The sequence below is a fragment of the Electrophorus electricus genome, chromosome 11, assembly GCF_041902795.1.
Source record: "Electrophorus electricus isolate QZ-2024a chromosome 11, ASM4190279v1, whole genome shotgun sequence".
NCBI classification, from domain to species: domain Eukaryota; kingdom Metazoa; phylum Chordata; class Actinopteri; order Gymnotiformes; family Gymnotidae; genus Electrophorus; species Electrophorus electricus.
This window is the reverse complement of record NC_137507.1, coordinates 3,547,449-3,572,799: the sequence shown is the minus strand read 5'-3', so window position 1 is coordinate 3,572,799 and position 25,351 is coordinate 3,547,449. Positions and strand designations below refer to the sequence as shown.

Here is a 25,351-nt window from a genome sequence, read left to right as displayed (position 1 = left end):
CATATTCAACAGTGCCAGTGTCTTCTTGATGCTTATTAAATAAATGAGTCTCCCATAAGAGGTGGCAGAGAATGGAAAGCCATTGGGCTCACATTTGATGTGGTTTTGGAATGGTTCTGTGAGGCTGTACTGAGAAAAAGATGTTTTGAAAGCTGTTTTCTCTCAAGAGACGCCACTCGGAATTCTGCCGGTATCAAAGGATCTGTGGCATGCACTGTTTGACGCTTTCCATTTATGGAATTTTAGAAAATTCCCTTGGCCAGAGTGACTTAGAGAAGTACTTTGTTGTCTCCACGGAACCTATTCTATGCTAGCATAACTATGTATGCTAAGATCTAGCACTCGCTCTTTTATTCATTGAGTGCAAGAGTAAGGGCAATATTTTATTAGTAAAATTACAAGATTAAAATGCAAGTATGTGATTAGAGATGGTTCGGGTGCCTATTGAAGGGGTTGATCTTTAGTCTGTGAAGTCTGAAGACAGCAAGGGACCCAGAGATGTACAGAGGGAGTGGAGCTTCTTTTGGATTTCTGGGCATCAGCACAGAGAAGAGTCTTGAGGCTTGCTGCCTTTGTTTTTTTGAAGGGCAGTGGTTCAGGATGAGCCAAACTTGAGGCATGAAGAGTGCAGTGTTTGAACAGAGCTCGCAGGTTGGTTGAGGCTTATGCTTTTTTGTGTTTGTACTGCAAGCACTTGGGCCTTAAATCCAATGTGAGCAACTACAGGAAGCAAGTGGAGTAAACACAGCAGTGGAGTGAATTTGGAAAGATTGAATGCAAGTTGTGTAGCTGCAAGAGTGATATATACAAGGAGAACTGGCAGGACTTAGCTGCAGTAGTTCCGATTTGAGATGATAAGTGACTGGACAGGCAAGTGAGTGGCTTCTCCGGAAAGAAATGGGCAAATGCTCACAATTCTGCACAAGAGAAACTGGCTTGTGCTGGATTTGAGCAGAGAACAATACCTGCAAGTTCATGGCATGTGTGTGTAACTCCAGGATTATATTACAGTTGTGTCTTTTGAGGGTGAATTACATTCAAATGCCCATTTTATGACAGATGAAGCTTCCATACATAAAGTAAAAGTCTAATGACTGTCCATATAGAGGAATTATCTGTAACGTTACATGCCATATCCCACTGATTACCAGTGGGATATGGCCAGTCCACCGGGCGTCCAGTAGCAACACTTTCATTCGAAACTAAGGGCCGACACGTTTTGTTTAGTTAAATTTTTTGGCGAGTGTGGTCATTACATCGCTACGAAAGTTTAACCACAAGGATGCAGCTCGTGGTCCTAACTCCCAACCGCAAGCTGTCATGTAGGAGGACGCTCATTGCACCGCGAGAAGGATGGGCTGCAGACAGCGGCAGCAAGACCGTGTTAATTATATTTCGCGTGACAGCCGTGTGGGCCGAGGCCACAAAACTAAATCGATGGGCTGTAGACTCGAGGCACGAACACTGAACGGAGCGAGAGCTCCAATTTGAAGCGGTCCACACCTACACCTGACCAACAGCGCGGGTTCCGCCCAGCGCAGGATTTCGTCGCTAGTGAATTAAACTCGATTTTTAGGAACGCCTGTTCAAGCCGTTGTGAAATATAGGAATCGAAACGTAAGTGGAGTGCGACAATGTTTTTTTGCTCTGTATAAATATGGTTTAGTCATGTACACTTTCTTGATAAAACAGGACACACATGGTATGAATATTTTTATGTGAAATCAAGCCAGCTCCGAATCATGCAACCCTCCAGCCCAGCTTTGTTTACTAAAGTTGTGATAACTGACAAAATAAAATTAAAGGAATTTTTTTTTTGCGGATTACCTTAAGTATACGAGCTGTTGTGAAGCAAGCTTTGCTTGTTGGTATCCCTTCTATTTTTACTATAGAATGTAGTTTTTGTATCTTATATTTATTTTGCACTTCTTCTAGGTATCAGCACTGACTCCAGTATTCTAGTTCAACGGTCTCGAACTCTAACCTAGTGTATTGGCTAGGGTACGTTCTATGAGTAGATGTCAAAGCACTTTTGTAAGTCGCTCTGGATAAGAGCGTCTGCTAAATGCCGAAAATGTAAATGTAAATGAGACAGCAAAGTGCTTTTATAAGTATCTTTGGATAAGACTGTCAAATGATGCAAATGTAAATATAAACGTTCTGTTCAGAGCGACAAAAAAAAACCCAAAAAAACAATTAAAAAAGTCTGGATTGCTCGAGCTTGTATAGTATCTCACATACTTCATAAGTAGAACGAATGTTCATACTTCAAAGCCCGGGCTAAGAGAGGTTAAGTGCATGTGTTTACTAGTGAACAGCACAACGCATCAGAATGAAAGCAAGTGACACACCAGTGCTATAAGCGTGTTGGCCCTTTCTCCATGGATTTTTCACCTGTCACCTGACATTACAGGTCAAGCTGCAGAGATCTCGGTTTCTTCGCTTGTATCCTAATCATCATAGTGTTATGGGTCAGCCTCTTACTGCCTTGCCGAGTAAGAAGTAGATTTTAAAAAAAATGACATACGTGCCTTATTATTTTTGGGCGCCTTATCACCACTGTATAAAATTACATTTTCTCTGATTTTACTCTGACTGGGGCTGTGTTGATCATTCCGTTATGAACAAAAGCTCTGTGACAGAACTTCCAAGCAATGCATTTACTTTATTCACCTGTATCCATGAGATCTATTGGATACAGCTACGCCGCTCTCCTCCACTGACCGTGCTGTTGCTGTGGACATTTTATTATAAAGTCAGGACAAGGAATATGCAAGGAAATAATATATGCTAAGAAGGAACACCGGTGACCTTATTCAATTGGATGCAAAGTGTGAAAAAAAGGCCTTAAAGCAGTAAGGTATGCAGTGAACTGATTCAACGAGCCACCTGTTTGCAGTATTTTGCTGGAGACCTTTGAGAAGCCAGAATTTATTTCTACCCCTCCTTATTTAGAGACCTGAGGTCAGCTATTTGCTACAGAGGCAGACCCTTTAATCCTCGTGGGCTTGTCATCACCTCTTACCCCTGTCTCTTCCACACTGTTCTCCTGTGAGCTATCCTACTTCTTCCACTGCTGCATGGAGCACACACACACACACACACACACACACACACACACACACACACACACACACACACACACACACACACACACACACACACACACACACCCACCATACCACACATAGAGAGACAGAAGGATGTCTTGCACTAGTTGTCAAATGGAGCATCATCTCTACTTTGACCTTCACAAGGGGGCTACAGGCTGGAACCACATATCTAGGGGATGTAAATCTAATCTAATACAGTCTGTCTATTATTGATGATACAGGCAGATCTCTTGTGCATATAAATGTATGCTGTGCCCTGTATGGCAGTGGGAAAGACTAAACTTCCCAGCCTACATCCAAAATATCTGAATATATTGAGCAGCAAATTAAAATTCAGTGGAGAGTGTGAGGATCCTGCTGACTCTCTATATGGTCCCATTCTTTGAGTAAGCAACTTTTCCCCTCACATCATCGGTTAATTATTATGTATTGTTGTGTATAACAAGGACACACAGTGTCATTGATGTGCTAGCTGCGCCCTCTTATGGCTAATTATGCTAAACGTGAGTGAGTGAGCAAGTGAGTTACAATGCAGGTCTGTGAGGTGCTTTGCATCTTAAAACAAACTAAAAAACAAGCTACATAATAAAAACAGCTTTTGTGCATATTCTCTCCCAGGTGGCAAGAAGGGTAGGATTCTCCATAATTTATAAAAGGAGGAGGAAGAAGGAGCCTTTATATTTCACTGGCTAGCTATACTTGGGTGGATGTTTTTGATGGATGAGTCTCCGTCTGTCTGGCCCTCTCAAGACAACCTTGGGTTCAACACTAAATCAGTCCTAGACCTGACCCATTTTCAGCTCTTCCACCAAAAATACATTGTTATTATTATTATTATTATTATTATTACTTGAATTGGTATTATCCAAATAAATCATCTGCCTCGGACCCTATGGATATCACAGCCCATCGAGTGATTTACTGCTCTCTTCCAAAAAAAAAAAAAACCCACACAATGACCTACTTAGAACGCAGGGCTCGCTCTACCCCCACCTTAATGTGGAAAAGCAATTATCCAGGGGACTGAAGTCACAGATGATATTTAGAAGATTGGACTGATGCAGCCATGTTAAAGTTGTCTCAATAATGTTTATCCAGATATGATTTAGATCTCTTAAAATATTCTCACAACCAGGCAAATGGAGTTCAACTGACACACATTTAGTTTATGGCTTAAAGATGCTATTAATCTAATGAACCTGTTATAAAAGTAATGAAGTAGATTTTGGAAAATGTATTCCCAAAAAACAAAAGCTAATTAAAGTCATATTTCAGAGATATTGTATAGATTTGCGAGGTAACAAGGCTTCCTTAAAGGGTATTCACAATTTGTGCACAATTTTCCTCCTCAAGGCCTTCAATAATAAACCAGAAAGCAACTCACAGGTATTTCCAGCGGTAACATCATTCTTCCAGACCTTCATTACGGAGAGAGCTGTCTCCCATTAATTTTCTGACAGTTAACATTAACGTTAGAAAACATTAATTAATGCCACAAATTACCCAAAGCCCAGGGGAACTGCATAACCTTAGTGTGGTTTCATCATCCATCCTCCCACTGCAATTATCAAACTGTCCAAAGAGAGGTAGACACACAATAGCTCACCATTTGCTTAAAGAAGCTACCCAGTTTGCCTCTGGATCATTCATTCATTCATTCATTCATTCATTCATTCATTCATACATACATACACTTATTCATTGTTGGTCACATACAATTCATCGTTCATGGAAATAGTCATGTGAACATATGATGACACAAATAATGAATATATTCTATCAGAACATGAGGGAAAGCATTAAAGACTCTGCAATATTCACTCGGCAGTTTCTCTTTGTAATATAGCAATTACCTTTGTTGATAATATTGTCAACTGTTGCATTCTCACTGCAAGTGATAAACCATGACATACACAGCAATAAAGTTCCACTGCCAGACCTTTGATTGTCTTATGGTAGTGACTTCTTTTCATACCAAACACCATGTGTGATGTACCTTGGTTCATAGTGGGGAAATAATTGCTTGCTGCTCCTCTCCAAGCAGACTTGACTTTCCTTCGTCTATTAACGGCACAGGTACATTAAACACATCCATCTTCACAGTGTCCAGAACTGTTTCAGCACTTTTAAGTTCGCGAAAAGCTGCTGGCCCTCTGAGTGTTGCTGTACATCTACCATTTACAGTGCGGTGAGCATGTCCAGGCGAGGGGATCTCAGTGCAAGTAAAAGGGTGTGTCTGTCCTACAGGTGTAATGCTATAGGAAACACCTTGACCAACTATTGCAACTATATATATATATATATATATATATATATATATATATATATATATATAAATGTATGTATGTATAGTTTGCTTACACAAGCTCATGATTGATATCTGAAGGACCATCCTGTTTCACTGGAAACCTTGTGTACTTCATTGGACTTTTGACTACAATAATCTTTTGCTACAGTACACTACAAGTGGACACTGGAATTTTCTTCAGACACACACACACACACACACACACACACACACACACACACACACGAACACACACACACACACATACAAACACGAATATATATATATATATATAGCTGATATGGAGAAATCCTATCAATGGCTGGAAAAGACCAGATTGAAAGACAGCATGGAGGGACTAATCATGGCAGCACAGGAACAAGCACTAAACACAAGATCAGTAAACACAAGAGGCTGGGATCTACCACACCAGGCAGGACCCCTGATGCAGGCTGTCCAAAAATGCCCCTGAGACAATCTAGCACAAAACAGTGGAGTTCAAGATGCTAGCATAGGATATACATGAAACATATACACAGTATACAGAAACGACTGTGTTGAGAATGGGCTGGAACGACTGTGTTGAGAATGGGCTGGAAGTTCCAAGGTCTAGGTGGGATGTACCCTCAAAAGATCCTGTGGGACTTCCAGATACAGACAGACAAGATGGCAATGGCTAACCATCCGGATATAGTAGTAGGGGACAAACAGCCGAAGAAGGCCATCGTGATAGATGTGGCATTCCCGAGTGATATCAACATCAGGAAAAAAGGAACACAAAAATCTCAAGGGCTGGAGGAAGAGAGAGAAAAGATGTGTGGGGGTGAAGGCAACCGTGGTTCCCGTAGTAATTGGAGCACTAGAGGCTGTAACGCCCAAACTGGGAAAACGGCTCCAACAGATCCTAGGAACAGGTACGCTTGCAGACACCCGAGTGTCTGAGACCGGATGATTAGTGGGATTAGGTTCAGTGTGAATTAATGAGCATGCCCATGTACACCATGACACTCCTGCGGTGTACACGGAGGCTCAGGTCGCTGGAAACATGCAGAGAGAGAACAGCTAGAGTCAAAGCTGGACCACAGTAAAGGCCAGTTTATTCTTATTTTTTGATTTGGGGTTTTATTTAACATTTCACTCACAAAATGTCTTTCCATATTGTAATCCTTTATTATACAGTTACCAGTTGTTTTTTTTCCTCCAAATTGGTTATCCTGGTGAGGTTTAACATGTCAATTTTCAGGTTAGATTACTTTAAATAATTTTATTCAACTTGAAATAGTTGCAGAATACCACCCCTGTTGCCTCAGGTTGCTGACTAGCTCTGAATAGATGAATTTTATATTTAGTGTTCCACAGAGGCCCATTTTGGACTATATTCTTTTCCCTATTCACACAAATGAACTGGACTCTGCTGTTGTTAATGCAAATCTACACCTGCAAACTCATGACAGACGAGTGAATCCCCTTGATTGTGCTATTCAGAAAGTTCAGGCTGCCATTCATGCTGCCCAGTATAATCTGTAATCATTAAAACTCTTCCAGAATAACCAAGGAGTGGCTATTTTATTTCTAAATCCAAGTCTCTGCCTTTTTGTGATCCAAGCAATAAATGATTTCGGTAAAATCTAACTTTCTACTATAAAGTAGAATCGTGATTTGATTGATTAAAGCCATATTGATTAAACGCCAAACTGGGGAACCTATTAATTTCTAGATATTTTCTATTATACACACACACACACACACACACACACACACACACACAATGTATATAACACACACGCATGCATATATAACTTGTTCCTATTAAGTTTCTCCTTTCCCAAGATTTAGAGGTATTATTGATATGAATACTGCTGCATCAGCGAAACTTCTTTCCAGTCATGGAGCGATGCAGCTCTGCATAATATAGTGTTTTCCAAGCTCCTATAACTCACCAAAGCGTAATGAGCAGACGTGTGACACTGCAGGTCACTATCCCCTATCCAGCTCTCAGACATGGAGGGCTAAGATCGTTTTCGATCATAAACCGTTCACTCATCACTGCAAAAGAAGAACTGGTCATCTCCGTCTGCCAGACTGCAAAAACAGTTAAACCTCTGTCTACAAAAGAGTCAAGTTTCAGGTTACAAATTTCAAGTTTAGAGAGGCTCAGGTGCTCTACAACTGTGCAAATTGCAATTAAAAAAAAAAAAAAAAAAAAAAAAAAAAAATATATATATATATATATATAGATAGATAGATAGATAGATAGATAGATAGATAGATAGATAGATACTAACTTGGACATTGCAGTCTGTGCAATAAGTATGTATCAAGGGTAATAAAAGAAAAGAAAAGACAAATATCTAAAAATCCAACAAAAAATAATATAGATAAACTGTATAAACATTCACTGTGCGTAGTGTTTTGGGACAGCAGACATGGTATAACGTTTAGCGTTAAGGAGGCAGACGCTTGTGCAGAGAAGAACGAGATTTATTATGGGCAAATCGAAAATCAGAGTCGTTGTAGCAGTCCAGGGTCATAGAGCCAATACGGAGATTACGCGGATACATGATCAACAAAAACACACGAACGCAAACAGGGAAAACAGGCTATAACAGATACGAAGAAGAACTCTGAGACTAACAAACATGCAGGCTATGAGTAACACAAAGGCTAGGAGTACAAAACTCACATCCATTCATTCACACGCAATAGATGAATCAGGAGTGCAAGGTGGTTATACAAGTGTGCCAGTAGAATATTAATATAAATCATATAGAGTATATCATATATAGGATAATATATTTCATGGGATAATATATCTAAGATATATATTGAGACAGGACTGAGTCCTTAGCGATAGTACCAAGATTGTACTGCTTTTATAAATCTTACAATATGTCCATAGTGCACAGAGACAGGACTGAGTTCTAAGCGACAGTATCAATCCCTCATCATGCATTTAGTCACTTTAATTTTCCTTTTTCCCTATGGTCTGAACTGGAGAAAGCAGTCTTTGAACAGGCCGCCTGGTCTTTGAATGACTTTGGTCGTCAAGTCAAACGCGTTTGGCAAATGCATCATTCGATCATTGCATTCCTTCGGGTGATTTCAAACAGAAAATCGCTTTGTTGCATGTGGCAGGTGTGTAATTACATTAACTCAGGCAACGACTGTCATGACTCCCTTCCGCCCTGCTGTAATCCTTAACTAGCCCATAAGGTGCGAGGAAATGGGTCAATATATCTTTCATTCACGCTCTTGGGGGAATAGCATTCTCATAACAACGAAGTCGCAGAGCAAGCATGTTATAACCATGTATTGATCAACATAATGATTATTGTGCAGTAGTTGTTGGCATATCACACTGGATTGAGATTCATATCGGATAATGTGTTTAGTCCAAACAATTAGGGGTGACTCATGCATGCAGTAGAATAAATGAACTGTAGATTATTATACCTAATATTGCTTTTTAATAGAAGCTAGGCTAAAACACATCATGCCTGTTCAGTTAAAAGGCCTGCACTTGACAGTCACAGTGTTTCTAAAGCCCTTACACTGCTATTTAACTTAACAGGCGATTAAAAGTGCAAGAGCTCTCCAGAAGCTGATCCTGTGCGCGCCTACCTCACAGAGGACTGAGCCACACCTTCATTTGGCATGAAACCACATTTAATGAGGAATATGTTCAATTTTAAAAATGGCAAAGGATCTCCGATAACTTACACAGAAGCTTGGATCAAGGCATTAATTAAAAATGTAACAGCGCTGGCACGAAATGTTCAGCATCTCCGAGGGAAAGCACTAGAATTATTCAGGAAGATCTCCGGGAGCTCCTCACTCTGAAAGCAAACGTGCAGATCTTAATGTGCGGAGAGACGAGGTGCTACTCACAAACCGGAAGAAACCGATTTGGCTCAGCACCTGGCACAAACAAAATAATCACTTGTAAATTGGCTTTCCCTCTGTCTGTGCAGGCCATATCTTTTAATGAGCCACCAATTCAATCCATTGAACAAACATGGCCGCCCAAGCACAAAGGCGACAGAAGTGTTATTTCAGCTTTAACTGGGAGACACTGATTTAGACGGGACTCCCCCTCATGAGGAAAGGAGCCCACAATTACTCTTTTTTTGAATGACAGGAATTAACAGTTCCTCCACCGAAGTCCCATCGCATACAAGCTGAGCGAGACTTTCATACTTCAGAATGTCACTGTGCAATGAAACGGTAAGGAGATTGAGAAGCATTTTGGTTCTAGTGGGACTAGACTGAACACAACCGGACAACTGAAAGTGTAATTTGCTGTATGTGTGCCAGACACAGAGCACCAGTTTGGCACCATGTAAACATGTAAACAGGGTACGTGCAGAGTATGTTAGATTAATGATAAATAACTGCATTATGATTCAGTAACCTGAAGTTTTAAACTTAGTCATTTAAAGCGATACACAAAATAATGTAAAGATAGAATCGACTGCTCATTTAAAGTAAAGGAAATGTCCTTGATGTCATTGGTCCTTATTTGTCAGTCTGAGACTGGCCAGCATGCAAGAATACACATAAAATTGCAGAAAAATAATGCATTACCACTGAGGCCTTTCTGTCATAGCTGTAAGAACCTGTTGTGATATCTGAAATCTGTTCTGTATTATGCATTGGTTTCAGGAAGTACTTTAGAAGTATATCCATCACTTGATTTTTCATCAACCATGCCCTCTCCTTCTCTCTCGCTCCCTCTCTCCCGCTTGCCCTTCTCCTTTACCTCTCTCTGTCTATCTTCTCTGTATGACAAGAGATGTTGTTAAGATTCTGAGGTATGGGGAGAAATCACAGCAGGTTGTCGGGTAATGATCATGTTCGACATGGCAGGGGGTGGCATGGTCTGATGTAAACTGCAAGAGGGTGAGGAAACTGTCCACACACCTTCAACCCTGCTCAATATCCTTCAGCCCTGAGGCACTCATTCATTAGGACAATCAACTTTACTAACCCAAAGATAACCCAAAAGCTGTGCACCCCCCCCCCCCCCCCAACTGCTATAAGTTCACAAGCCTGCTAGCGTGGCAATAATTCTTCCTACTGTCTTTTTACAATTTGAAGATAGCCACGACAAGATATGCCAACCCATTTATACATGATAGCTATGTATGAATTATTCATAACCTTTTAGGCCATAATTTCCTCTACTTTCATTGTGCCATCTTAATTAAGAACAAAGTCGCGTCAGGTACACTGTGCCTTATAAACATAATGCAGTTGTATACTGTTACTACTTCAGTTCTTTTTCCCAGCTGACTTTGTGTATGCTCTTTCGCTGAGCCCAGCGTCCACCCAGTGGTATAATCAGAGTGTTTCACAAGTGTTTGGTAGTGCTTTGAGTCCTGCTGTGTGGGCTGTGGGTTTATGAATTCGCTTGTTTCGCTTTTTGGCTCTGTTAGGTTGTCAGCACGTCTCTCCCTAGCCTGGCAGGAAAGCAGCACGACGACCTGCCTGGACTTGTCAGACTCCATTATATGGTTTAGGCTCCAATTTCTCTCCGTAAACATCCGAGGCTACCATATCTTTGTATGTGCCGAGACAGCTCGCGTACCTCTCGACGCTGACAAAACGATGCACATTTTCTTTAGTCTGAACCAGCTAGTGGCTGACAACTGTACCATTCAAATCCATCAGACATTGCGGTAAGTGTCGCCGCTCTCTGATTATAAGTGATGTTCATCTTATAACAGATGGTACGGATACTCGGTGATCCAGCTCTGGGGAAGAACATGATAATTAAGAGTGAGCACAACCGTTTTAATGTCGGGCATGATGTCGGCAGTGTCATAAATCTTTCTGATGCCAGGAACTAAATGTGTGAGCGATGCCTTGTCAGAAGAGCAAGACAGTGCCTAGAATAGGTGGGATTTGCTCCTCACTTCATCACAAGGTAGAACAAAAGTCCAGGTGGCTTTTGTGAACAAAGTTAAAATTGGAGAAGAGAAAAGACCTTGGCAAGCAAGGGCACTTAAACCTGGAATTCAATTTTTGGAGGGGACAGCTCTCTCTCCGTCTTTACTTATTCTAATCCAATTTCTTTAATTCCAGGCTGGCATGCCTATTGCACTCACTCTCTGCTTTTGTCATATGCACATTAGTGTGGCAGTGGACGGGAGGCAGGGATTATGGAGAGTAATGATTTTTGCAGGGCCCTAGCCCTGTCGTCCGCGGAGGAATTAAATCCTAGAGGTGGTGCGGTAGAGAGTCCGACTACCTGCCCCACGACAGCACGTGGAGAACGGCACGGTGGGGGTTGGGGGCATTGGGGTAAGCAGGGATTTCAGGACGTGATTGAATTGCGGCATGGGAAAAACTTAACGGTGCACATTTTCTGTGTCACTGATCCTATAAATCCCCAAAAGCGATCCCGAGGAGAAATAACACGTCTGGTGGAGACAAGCCAGGGACTGAGTTTTAATGCTGTGGTAATAAAGAACGCCATCATGTCTAAACTCTTGTCCTCTGTTAGCCTGCGCTCTTTTCCTAATAAAGAAAAGCGAGGGAAAAGGAGAGAGTACTCCGACACGAATTGGACACTCATTGTAAAATGTAGTACTGTAGTAATTTTTGTTGTTTCCTTTTTTCTAAAGGTCAGTGTAAGGTAAAGGTATCCAGAGAAGATACTGTATAGACCACACTAAAGTACTCAGGACTTTGTAGCTTGTAAGCAGACCAGTTTGCTTGCACAACAGATGAAAGAGCTCTTTCTGAAACATCTCTAGATCTTTTACTACAGTACACTGCAGTTACTCACCTGGAATGTTCTTCAAATATATATCTCGCCCTCCTCTGGGCAGTCTTTTTTGCCACGAACACATACATTCCTGAATAGTCTGCTACAGTGTTCTGCACTGTTGAGTGTACCACAGGTCAGTATGCAGAGCTTCTCCACCTCCTATCACCTCTTAAACCCTCTGTGCTAAACTCATCTCTCTGTCTCAAAGCAAAGCTTTGTTCCACTGACGGATTCATCTGGCACAGCCTTGTTGTGGGAGGAGGAGGAGGCGAAAGGCGAATAAATCTCTCTCCTGAAATCACCTTGGACTGCTATTATGTGGGCTCGTGAAACCCATAGTCACTACCGTGGAGTGATTTTGTAAACAGCTCGCAGAGAAACTGTTATGCTGTCAGGAAAGCAAGTTTCGTCTTCGGTGTTCAGAGGCCACAAAGACGTCAGAGTCACTGTGCGACAGCTTAGTCTGTGGGGTCAACACATAGGGGTCACAGAGACCAGGAGGATTCCTGCTCCTGATGCCACAGTGACTTTTTGCCTATAATATCAGCAGCTTTGCACTCTGGAGCATTGGTTACCGCATGCAAGGCCAAGTGGCAGTGACATCACAGGTCTGCTGACAGCGTAATCTTTTAGCTCACATAGCCAAAGGAAAAATCCCCACTGGCTTGCTCCGTTTCAGAATCGACACACTATTGAAAATCAGGGAGAAGTTTTAACCTCCTGCCCTTTCCTGAAGGGTTCGTCTTGTTCTGGTTATGGTAATTTCCCGCCGAAGCTGTGTGTATGTACTGTTCTTCTTGTATGTTCTGTTCTGTCCGTTTACATGCTTAGATTGAGATCTACCCTTTTTAGGCTTGAGTCACTGCAACACACACTGCATGCCCTGTAACCTCAACCTGTGCTAAACGCAAAGATGAGACAGAAATATGACAGGATGCATAATGACTTGCAGTCTCTGTCGTTTTCAGAGGAAGTTGTTTACATGAGCGAGGTCGCAAATGGAATGCTTAGTGTTCCATTTAAGAAAGTAATGTTCTTGTGCAAGTTCACTGTCTCCTGTTACCTTTACTGAGCACACCTGCTGAGTGAGGAGATAACCTTTAATAAAAGCATTGCTGTGCATTCCTATTTTGAGCTTCATGACATCTTTGGACTGGGAGAGAGTGGGGAAATAATGTGCCCAACATGATGGCTGTAGCTAATGACTAGATGATTTTACCCTCCTCTTAGTGTAACTTTGAATTGCTATGAGAATGAACTTTCTTCTTAAATTAGTAGTTTGATGGTGGGTCCTAGGTGGCAATGCTCCCCATGCTGAAATTTGCTTGGATGCTGCAAACCAGATGTGATGATTTCCATGAAACTCAGCTTAAGTCTGGAAGAGGATGCAGGCCCTGAGGATGGATACCCTTCTCCTTTCCTCTGTCCTTTCTCTTCCGGCTGAGGTCACGGTAGAGGTCTGCGGTCACCGTTGGGATTAGGCAGTGTGTGTGGGGGGTATTGGGGGTCGGTGGTAGTGGCGGGCACGCTCACTTGCGATGTAATCAATGAGCAGGGAGTCATGTCATGTTGGCTGCTGAATAGGCAGCACGTTTAATCACACACTCTCTTGAGCGTGTCATTTCCTCTCCCAGACTGCCTTTTCACAGATTTTTCCTGTTTTTTTTAAACATTTTTTTAAAGATCCAACATCAGATGGAAAAAAAAAAGACTTTTGAGAAGTGACATATATAATTTTATAGAAACTCTTATATAAGAGACATTATCTTGCTGTTAATCTGTGCAGATTTATAAAAGCAGGATCCCAAGAGGCTTTCAATGGGTTTGAGATACAAGAGTTTAAACGTGGTTTGGCTTGTGGAAAAATTTTCCACTTACCTCAAAAGTTGTTGACCAGCCAATGTGTGAGTTGTATTCAGCGTAACTCAGTTAAGAAGTAACTGATGTTTATGACTAACATCATGTCACAACATGATCAACAAAATTTGAGCAGAGAAAAAAAATGTGCACTTTAGATTTTTCCCTGAACATTTACCTTAGAAAGTCCCAAAACATTCCATAGAGTTATTTGGAATCAGGAGGACCTTTGCCCGTGTAGCGCAGATATTTTTAGGGAATTCTGAAAAGCTCAAGGTACTCCAAAGCAATATTCTCCGTCGGATGAAAAAAAATTGAGAGTCATTCTTTGAGATCATAGTGTCCTGTCTGTAGGACATTGCAGTAGCTCAGTGGTAATGTACCCTTTATGGTATAATAGCCTTATTATGATCATTATCAAAGAAATAACATAAAACATTAGGCTTAAGAAAATAGCTTATTGGTAAGGAAAGCTAAAGATTACTGGCTGATTCGGGATTCTCATCAGGGATAAGCCCAGGAACACATAAAGGGCATATTTTAAAGACACTGTTAAAAATGATGGCAACAGTGTTCCCTAATAGCAGTGGCCTCTTTCAGAAGGATAATACACTCTGCCACACTGCAAAATTGGATTGAGGAATATGACAAAGAAAAAAAAAAGACCTGATATATCTATACATATATATTAGATAGACAGATAGTTAGATAGAAAGAAGACTCCACATATATTCTCTATACATCTATATGGACAGTGAATGCCATCTTCACTCAAAATTTATTTGTTTATTCGAAGCACAAACACAATTTGGGGGAGGATAACTGCATAACACATCACAAAAAAGATAGACAAACCTGTAGTATTCTAATTAAGATAAGCCTTTATTGTTCCCCTGCAGGAAATTAAGTAATTAACTAATTAAACTAAAATGACATGACTTGACTGAACCAAACTTAACACATACACACAAAGCAGCATTTCCAAGAAGGCCTGCAATACAGCTTGAGTCTGTTCTTCATATACTATGCACTAAATCAAAAACATACATTACTCTTCTGGTTCCATAACGAGAAACTAATTAGGCATTCATGATTAGATCAATTACTTGACCAAGACCTTCATTAGCAGGACGCGTGTGAAGCATGTAATCGTTTATTATGTATAATTGGATTTTGCAATTGACTGCCCCAGGTTAGGCTATAGAAGCATGAACCTAGACCATAGTGGACCTTTATTCTAAGGATGCTGCCTGTTGAAGGATGTGGGAGCCCATTTCCATGAAGCTTCCCAGAGGAAAGAATATAATTTTGTCGAGCAGCGAATCTGATGTGATACTGGTTCTCTCTATGAATCTCAATAAATATGAACCGTGGGTCTAGCAGTTTATCTACTAACTTATAAGAAGTGCAGAATATATTTTGGAAATATGTGATGAAGACAGTAGACATCACCAGGACTACCGAATGCAAAGTCCAAGAAGTTTATTTGGTCATTAAAACTTCTATCTAGACATTAAAACAATGCTATAAAATGCTTAATGTGGAATGATGTGTACACTTATCTAAGTACTTATGGCATTGATGTATGCATCATCATTGATGGCACTGGAAGACTCTATGCTAACCTGGAAAGTTGTTGCATATGATTAAAGAGAGATGTTAATGAAGATATTGTTAATTATGTGAGGATGAAAATAATACTCTAAGAAAAGTATTAATATTAAATTACATGTATTACAAATAATAATAAAATGTTCTTAAAATAATAAAAGTTTATCTGTTGAGATCATTTACAAAAAGGTTAAAAATATTTACTCGTACAAATGCTGAGTTGATATATCCCAGACCCTAGCCTAATGGAGTCACTCAGAGGCTCAGTTAAAGAGCTCTGGAACTTACGTGAACACTCTCAAACGTAACAAACATCTTTCTCTGAGCATTCTCTAACATCCCTCAAAAATGGGGTCAGAAGTGGGACGGCACAGACGGAAATGGGAGGCTGTCGTGAACGTGCCTGTGGTCGGAGGAACTTTCCCTGCCGTGAAGAGATTAAGTGAAGCCCAGTGTGAACCCCCAGGTGAGGAGCATGGGCATGATCATAAATAAGGGCTGCACACATGCATTTGGGACACAAGGAATGTGTGATGTACATGGGTGTTCTCCTCGAAGGAGGGCAGTGTGACAGGACCATCGCCCCATGAAGGAGAGGGAATTGTGAATGAGTCTGTCGGGAGGGTGAATGTGTGGTCTGGACAACTTACCAAATTTGCCTTTTTGGTCTGATGGTCAGAGCACAGCTGGAAGTGTCCCTTCCACACCTGGAGTTTAAGGCCATGTTGCTGCCCTCTGAATTCATGACGGAATAAAACTGGATCATGATCAGCCCAGTAAGTGCTTCATTCACCATTATCAAACATAAGGATGAAAAAGTGCACTTGTACGTGGCCTTACATTGTCCAGCCTGATCACTCTGACAGCACGTCGATTTCAGTAGTAACGTGCGATCGGTGGGCTGGTGCACGCCAAGGGTAGAGGCTCCGGTGGTTCCTGATGCCTGACAGCTGTAGCTGACTGCATCTCGTCCCCCTGTGTTTGATTGACACTTCCATTCTTGTTAATTATAACCCACCCTCTCTGTCCCTCACACCCCCAACTGCTGTGACAAAGCACTTGCACTGCGCTTGCAGAATGCAGCAGAGCTTACGAAGAAACAAAAGGGGTGAATATATATATATATATATATATAGTGGAGGATATATATATATATATATATAGTGGAGGATCCTTAAAAAGGGATATGGTCTTTGCATCTATGCAGGATGATACATGAGCACCAAAGGGATTCTTGTCTTAACAGCAGATTGTTTATAGGTCAGTGCATTTACTCTCTGAACAGGTAAAATGCAAGCAAAGGCATCATTGGGAAGAAATAAAAGGTTCTTGTGCACGTAGCAAAAAATGTCATCAATGTATCTCACAAACAGTAGCCATACTAACTCCTATTTGTGAGTCGTGCTTGGAGTCAAAGGTGAAGCAGTTTAGTGCAAATGTGAATTCCGACAGCGTTAAGAATATCTGTGGGAAGGTTCTCCTCAGATCTTTCATCAAGAAAATGCTTTAAATCTCTCAATTCATCTTCATTAGGGATAACCATGTATAAACTTTTAAAGACCGCTGAAAAAAGTAAGGAGCTGACGGGGAGCATTTTTCTCTTTTAGGTGTTCAAAGATTAGAAGAAAATGTGAAGTCTTTTAAATACTTAAGTAAGGATCGAACATTTGGTTGAAAAGTGTCCATAAACTGGGATATAGAAAAATAGTACAATAATATGTCCAGAAGTGTAGCTACAATAGTATGTCCAGGATTGTTTTCCTTAGAAATTTTAGAGAGAAGACAGAAATGGCTGCTGCGAGAATTATCTACAATAAGATTTCGTGTGGAATCAGGCAGGCGTCCTGCTGAAATGGCATGATTAATAGTGGACTGAATGAATGACCATAACTGTGGAGTGATGTCAGAACTGTTCTGTCTTCCTGGTATCAGAAAGCTGCATTTATATATATATATAGCTTGCACAGCTGAAGGACCTCTGTCTGAAACGTCCTGTTTTATTCTCTCTCTCTCTCTCTCTCTCTCTCCATATATATGAGAGGGTTTATATATATATATATATATATATATATATATATATATATATATATATATATACTGACAAAAGTATATGTATTGTTTTCAATGACCATCTTAATATCTTAATTGTATTTTATAAATATAAACATTTGAATTTGATGCCTGCAGAAATGAAACTGGGACAGGAGCAATATAAGTGAAAAGTTCATAGAGCAGTCAATTTGCACTGTTTTTAAACATTCAACAATAAACAGGTGAACTGGTAACAGGAGTTTCCACTGATGGTTGAGTCTTCGCAAGCAAAGATGGGTCATGTTCCTCAGTTTCTGCCAAACTTCGTGAGAGAATTGTCAAACAGTCAAAAAGGAACATTTCTCGACACAGGACTCCAAAGAATTTAGGTCTTTCACCATCAACCATACATAATATTGTGAAAAGATTGAGGGAATCCGGAGAAATCTCAGTCCATGTAGGGCAAGACTGGAAGTCACTATTAAACGTGTTTGACCTTCGAGCTCTCAGATGGCATTGCTCGAGAAACCGTCATGCTACTGTGATAAATATAGCCACACAGGCTCAGGAGTACCTTGGAAAAAAGATGTCACTTAACACAGTCCACCGCTGCATCAAGAAATGCAACCTGAAACTTTATTATGCAAGGAGAAAGCAATACATCAATTCTATGTAGAAACGCTGCTTTCTCTGGGCCTAAGCTCATCTCAGGTGGTCCGAATGACAGTCGAGACAGGTGCTGTGGTCAGACGAGTCCACAGTTAATGGACGTTTACTTCTCTGTTCCAAAGATGAAAAGGACCATACAGACTGTTATCAGCAAAAGGTGCAAAAGCCAACATCTGTCATGTTGTGGAGGTGTACCAGGGCCCATGATATGGGTGACTTATATGCACATGCTACAACAGAACACGCACGCTTGACTTGCATATCTGCAGTCCAGATTCGTTTCCTGTTGAAAATGTATCACGCAGAGGAGAGAGACAAGGGTGACCACAGACTGGCGAGCAGCTGAAGTCTTGTATCAAGCAGAAATTTCACTGGCAAAAATTACAACAATTAGTATCCTCAGTCCCCAAACGATTAAATCACATAATGAAAAAGGAAAGGTGATGTAACCCAGAGGTAATCGTGCCTCTGTTTAAACCCTGTTTGAGTATATTGCAGGCATCAAATTTGTTTATATTTACAAAATACAGTTAAGTTGCTCAGCGAAAACTGTCCTTTCTTAAACTTTCTTGTCTTTGTACTTTTGGCAAAGAAAAGTACAACTAAATAAACTCTCCCAAAACACACACACACTCTCTCTCTCTCTCTCTCTCTCTCTCTCTCTGTCTCTCTCTCTCTCTCTCTCTCTCTCTCTCTCTCTATATATATATATATATATATATATATATATAAGCACTTTGCTTGCACAGCTGATGAAGGACATCTGTCTGAAACATTCTGTTTCTCTGGAAGCTCTGTGTACTTTATTACATTTTTGAATATCTATCTATCTATCTATCTATCTATCTATCTATCTATCTATCTATCTATCTATCTATCTATCTATCTATCTAAAATGAAATTTATTTATATAGCACTTTTTACAACATATGTTGTCACAAAACAGCTTTACGAGAGAGAGAGAGAGAGAGAGAGAGAGAGAGAGAGAGAGAGAGAGAGAGGGAGGACCTGCTAGAGAAAGAAACTCTGAACGTTAAGGGATTATTTAACGTCTTTATTGACTGCATCAGTTTGTTAAGAAAAAGAAAGGCCTTTGAAAGAACCTGTTGGTCCACTTGCGTTGTCATTTGAGGCAACTCTATACCATGCACTGTTGTAAATATACACAACCCACTCTCACACAGGCTGGTCCTACCTTCTTGAATTTCATCACGGCATCTCATAAGGTGACTCAGTAGTGTGCATGGCTCCCACATGCATGTATGTACTCCCAACAACATTCAGGCATGCCCCTGATCATAGGGGAATCCTGGGAAACTCCTCCCAGACCTAGAGCAGGGCATCAGTGAACTCCTGGACAGTCTGTGGCTGGACATATTCCGATGCACTGATACATGAGGTCCCAGAGGTTCTCAGTTGAATTCAGATCTGGGGAATGTGACAGCCAGTCAATGGCATCAATGCCTTCTTCATCCAGGAGCTGCCTACACACTCTGGACACATGAGGCTGGGCATTGTTCTGCACCAACGGGAACACAGGGCCCACTGCACCAGCATAAGGTCTGACAATGGCTCTGAGGACTACAGTGCTTAACAGTGGACAGTATACCCTTGGCTATCACATGGAAGTTTTGCAACCCTCCATGGATATGCCTTCCCAGACCATCACCACCCACCAGCAAATCGGTCATGCTAGATGATGTTTCAGACAGCATTATGTTCATCATGGCATCTCCAGACTCTTTCTGTAACAGTGAGCAGTTAGGAGGCAGAGCAAAGAGCAAATTTTATTATGGGCAATTCCAGAGTCATAATCGTTTGAACAGTCCAGGGTCCTAGAGCCAATACGTGGGGTCTGGGAATACATCCTAAGAAACAATCAAAAGCACACGATGACTAAACGGGAGCAGGCTGTAACAGTGATACAAGTAATGAAAAGAACTAACACCAAACACTAGCGAATACAAAACAGGGAGAGAAAACATGAGGCTTGGAAACGAACAAAGGCTAGGATTAACACACAGGCTACGAATCACACAAACAGCAGCTAGGGCACAACACAATGACCAATAAAGCAGGAACAAGGCAGCATTTAAATACATGTACTAATAAGAATTTAACAAGACACAGGTGCTACAAATGAAGGGCAGAGAAAACGAAACATGGAAGCAAAACAAATACACGGGACAGGGTAACTATGACAATAATGCTAAAGGGGCTAAACATGACACATTCACAGCTGTCACGTGTGCTCAGTGTGAACCTCCTCTCATCTGTGAAGAGAACAGGGTGCCAATAGCAGATCTGCCAATTCTGGTGTTATCTGGCAAATGTCAATCGAGTTGCACGGTGCTAGGCTGTGAGCACATGTCCCACTAGCACAGGTCACCTCATGTTACCAGTAGTGACAAGGATACTATCAAAATGCAAAACTAGAGTACTGTAGAGAAGAATTAGTCAGGAAGGATAAGGAGAGAGTAATTGTCTGGCCATCACCTGCAAAACTGTTCCCTTTCTGGGGGTTGTATTGCTGTTGCCTCTCCAGTGCTTGAGGGCCCTGCGCAGTATCTTGGCTGTTCTCAAGACTGCATTCTTCTGGATAGAGATCTCAGATGTTGTTCCTGGGATCTGCTGGAACCATTCTCCCAGTTTGGGGGTCACAGCTCCTAGTGCTTTGATTACCACTGGAAAAACTGCTGCCTTCACCTTTCACATCTTTTACAGCTCTTCTCTCAGCCCTTGATGTTTCTTTTCATGTTCTTTGCTCCTGATGTTACAGTCACTCATGATTGCTACATCTATCACCATGGCCTTCTTCTATGGCTGTTTGTCCAGCACTACTATGTCCAGTTCGTTAGCCATTACCATCTTGTCAGTCTGTATTTGGAAGTCCCACAAGATCTTAGCACAGTTATTTTCTACCACTTTTGGGGAAATATCCCACTTAGACCTTGGAACTTCCAACTTGTACTCAGCACATATGTTTCTGTATACTATGCCAGCCACTTGGTTATGGAGCTCCATGAACGTTCTGCCTGCATGTCTTTGTTCTGTATTTCAGTCCAGCCTTTTCTAGCCACTGGTACAATTTCTCCATGTCAGCCTCTTCTATTGTCTGCTACATACCGTATAGTGGTTTATCCTTGCATGATGGTTCCTGCTCCTCCTCATATCCATCCTTCTCAGGTTTCTGCTGTCTGAGGTACTGACTAAGTACTTCATCACTTGAGGCCAACATCCTGGTGTACTCCTGCATCTTAGCTGTTTCATCCTGGATAGTGGCTTTGAGTCCCCTGCCCCCACCTTCCACTTAGTGTACAGCCTCAGAATGCCGGATTTGTGATGAAATCCTCAGTGCATTGTGAGAAGTTTCTTTGTCTTGTTGTCAGTGTCTTCTATCTCCTCTTTTGGCCAGCTGATTATGCCAGCGGAGTATCTGTTAACTGGTAGAGCATAGGTTTGATAGTCTGGATCTTGTTTTTCCCATTCAGCTGACTTCTCAGGACTTGCCTCACTCTTTGTAGGTATTTTGGCTGCAGCTGCTTTCCTTGTGGCCTCTTCATGATTTCAAGGTAAGTGTAGGTAAAACACGAACACATGCATCTTCTAACTTCCTTAGGAAACCCACATTTAAAATTTGTAAAAAAAATATTCACGCATTTCCACATTTTTCTGGAGGAAGTCTTCATACTCACTGCAAATACACTTAAGTCCAAGTAGCTGTGGGTAAGGGATGGTTTTTTTGCAGACTTTGGTATATGAAGTTGTATTGCAAACAGGAATGAGTCTGTATAAGTTTCTAATTGATGGTGGTATTCGGTGAAGAATTTACAAACTTCACCAAAACATTCAAAGAGGTTATCCTCGTGTGTGTGTGTGTGTGTGTGTGTGTGTGTGTGTGTGTGTGTGTGTGTGTGAGACATTTTCTGCTCCAACAACAGCTCTTTATTTGCAACAGCGCAGACTTGAACATGCAAGCAAACAAGCAGAACTCCCTACTACACAGAAGTGGGGAAAGGTTATTAAGTGAAACACACAGCATGGAAAGGCAAGGCTAGGCACTATTGGAGGGTAGGTGGGGTGCCAACAGACGAAATTAATTAGACCAACACATGCACTTATACATACATTAGTAATATCTGGGAAACCTGGCTTTTGCTTGCCAGTGAGTGTATATATCCTTTCCCTAATGATAACATTGCTGTTCCAACTGTTACATGTGCCTCTTAATGTGAACTTGATCTTCCTGTTTGTTGTCTCTCAGCTAGCTGTCTGTGTGATAGAAACTTCTCAGTGTCTGCAGTGCTCCTGACAGCTGTTCTTTAAGCTGCACTGAGTGCTTTGTTACTTGACCTCTGGATCAAAGCTCCCTGTGTTGGAACACACTGAAATTAATCCCAGAGGATCCTCTCTGTCTCTGTCTCCCCTTTCCTGACTACAAAGATTTTTTAGGTGTCAGTATGTGAGAGGAGCATCCATCTACTGTAGCAGCTGCAATCACGCAAAGTGATGTACATTCTCGAAGGATGTTGTGATTAGCTCATGGGAGGTAAGAGTTTGTGTGCATATGTGTCTCTGTGGTATGTGTCTATCCGCAGATGTTGCACGTTAGGTGATTTGAATACAATATCCAAAAAACATATCCAGTGCTTTCATGTTTTTGTCTCATTTCACTGCATTCTAAACTGAATGCTAAATACCACTGAAATGTCTTTGCAAAATTCTAGGAATAGCATTTCCATTTTGAACTCTGAAATTCAACACTTATTATTGAGCCATAAGCCTAAATCAAGCTCAGATCAGGCCCAAATCAGGCCCTAATTACCCCTAATCAAGCCAAAATCAGGCCCTATTTACCCCAAATTATGCTAAAAACAGGCCCAAATCAGTCATTTGGACCCAGACTGGCCATAGCACTCACCTCGCAGACTTCTCGCCACATAGGAAACACAAGAGTGAGGAAAGAGACCTTACGGGACATTACGGGACATAACGGGACTCTAATGTTAAATAATGCATGTCATTATCTGATCTGCAGGGAATGATTAAGAGGAGCAGTCTGGCCAAAACGGAGCAATGTTCTCCCCTCCATCACCTCAGCTCGATCTCCATCATATATCATATCAGGAATCTGATCAGCACTATGGCCCCACTCACCCCCAACCCCTCTCACTCCATCACTTAAAGGAAAACCTCACCCACAAATGCTAACGTGGTTAACAATGAATCAAATCCAGTCTGCATTATGAAAATGAGATCAGACTTTTTTTGGTCTTTTTTTGAAAGGTGAATTATCGGTTTAAAATACTTAACAAAGGTCATCGTGGGTGAAATGTAACATTTGGCTTGCGAAAACTGAGAAAGCTTGTTAATTCACTATGCAGTAATTACAGGAATAAATTCATGCTGCTACCTCCGGTCTGTAATACAACACTTGCAGTTTTATATATTAATATATAGAGGTTCTGCAGGAAATGCCCTAAGGGGATGGTTTAGCTCACAGCACGCGCCCTAAAGGCTGACAAGGCTGCTAATCAACAGCACTGTGAAGGCGGCAGGAACAGCAGCGCGAAGAACTGTAAACCCATGCCATCAGCTCGAGAAGAAGGGGTAGACTGCGTGAGGCGGCCCAGGAGCCCGCGGTAGAGTCTCAGCCCATGCCTGCCCTGCAGTGCTCCATCCCTACTGACTCAATAATGGTGATTTAGTACCTTACTACGGGTCAACTGGTTCAAGAGCGGTGAGGGTAGGGCTCACCAAGTGCCTGCTATTTCTTTCCTGCCCGTGGTCGTAATGTGAAATCTTTCACGGCGGGAATAAGAACACGAACACAATGGTGGCTGCTCATTGAACCGATGAGGAGAGAATAGTTCGTAAAAACAAAGGAACACCTTTTGTTTGAGTGATGTTTAAAGTTGATTCTTGTTGATTTTTTTAAATCATTTTTGTCAGTGTTGTTTCAGCTGTCAGAACACCAAATTCCCCAAACTTGACAATATAACTTTTTTTATGGATAAAATACAATGAAAGTGGCTTTGTGTGTGTGTGTGTGTGTGTGTGTGTGTGTGTGTGTGTGTGTGTGTGTGTGTGTGTGTGAACATTCTGCTGACAGTCTCACTATGGATTTGCATTAAAACTGGTCACAAACCTACACAAATGTATGTTAACGTGAAAATGTGTTCACTCTTACAAATGCTGTGCTTGATGTTGAATTTAGCTCAGTAAGACGCGATGCGCAAAGGTTCTACCCAGCAGTAAACAATACGGCAGATCGACACAGGCCTTGAAGAAACAGGCCATTACCTGTGGTAACCTTTTCAAAAGCCATGTGTAATAAGCCAATTCTAAACGGCATTACAGCATACACTTGCTTCATTGATGAGTAAATTTGGTGACATTACATGGTCTGGACTTACGATACCAAATGGCGCCCAATAAAAGCTGCCAGGCATGCTAATATGGAGTCATAGCCCCGTTGCAGACCAATTTAACACAGAATTAGGACCTGCCTCGTTGCACTTTACAATGCCTTACTCTGCAAGCTCACAACAAAAAACAATGTTACATTGTCGAACTGTTCACTTCCTAACTGACATATGTAAAATTGTCTACATAATATTGTACTGGAAGAAAGAAAAAATTAATAAAAGTTTATATATATATATATAATGTGTGTGTGTGTGTGTGTGTGTTGTTTGTTAGCATTTTCATCAGTGTTGTTTCAGCTGTGAGAAACAACCCTGTTATTCCCTGGAATAAAAGAATCTTCCCTTATTCCAATGCATCACAATTATGCATCAGAGTACAGCAGAGCCACAGAGGGGAGCGCAAAAGCCGGCAGAAGCCTCCGTTCTATTCCCTCTCCCCTGGGCTCCGCTCGGCTTTTTAGCACGACTTAGCGGGCGCAAACACAGAGCCGCGCGGCCGATTATGTCCTTCTTGGAGTTCCGTTACAATGCGGGCTCACTTTAGCACTCGGGGGGGATTGGGGTGGCCCCAGACAAATGTGGT

General features: G+C 41.4%; 1 long non-coding RNA gene across 1 annotated transcript; it reads left to right on the top strand.

Moving 5' to 3' along the window:
- The first annotated feature begins 11,002 nt into the window (after positions 1–11,002).
- Positions 11,003–24,920, top strand: LOC145659952 (uncharacterized). Its single transcript, XR_014126143.1, has 3 exons — positions 11,003–11,078; positions 22,282–22,889; positions 23,379–24,920. It is a non-coding gene; the product is annotated as an uncharacterized LOC145659952 (long non-coding RNA).
- The last annotated feature ends 431 nt before the right edge of the window (positions 24,921–25,351 follow it).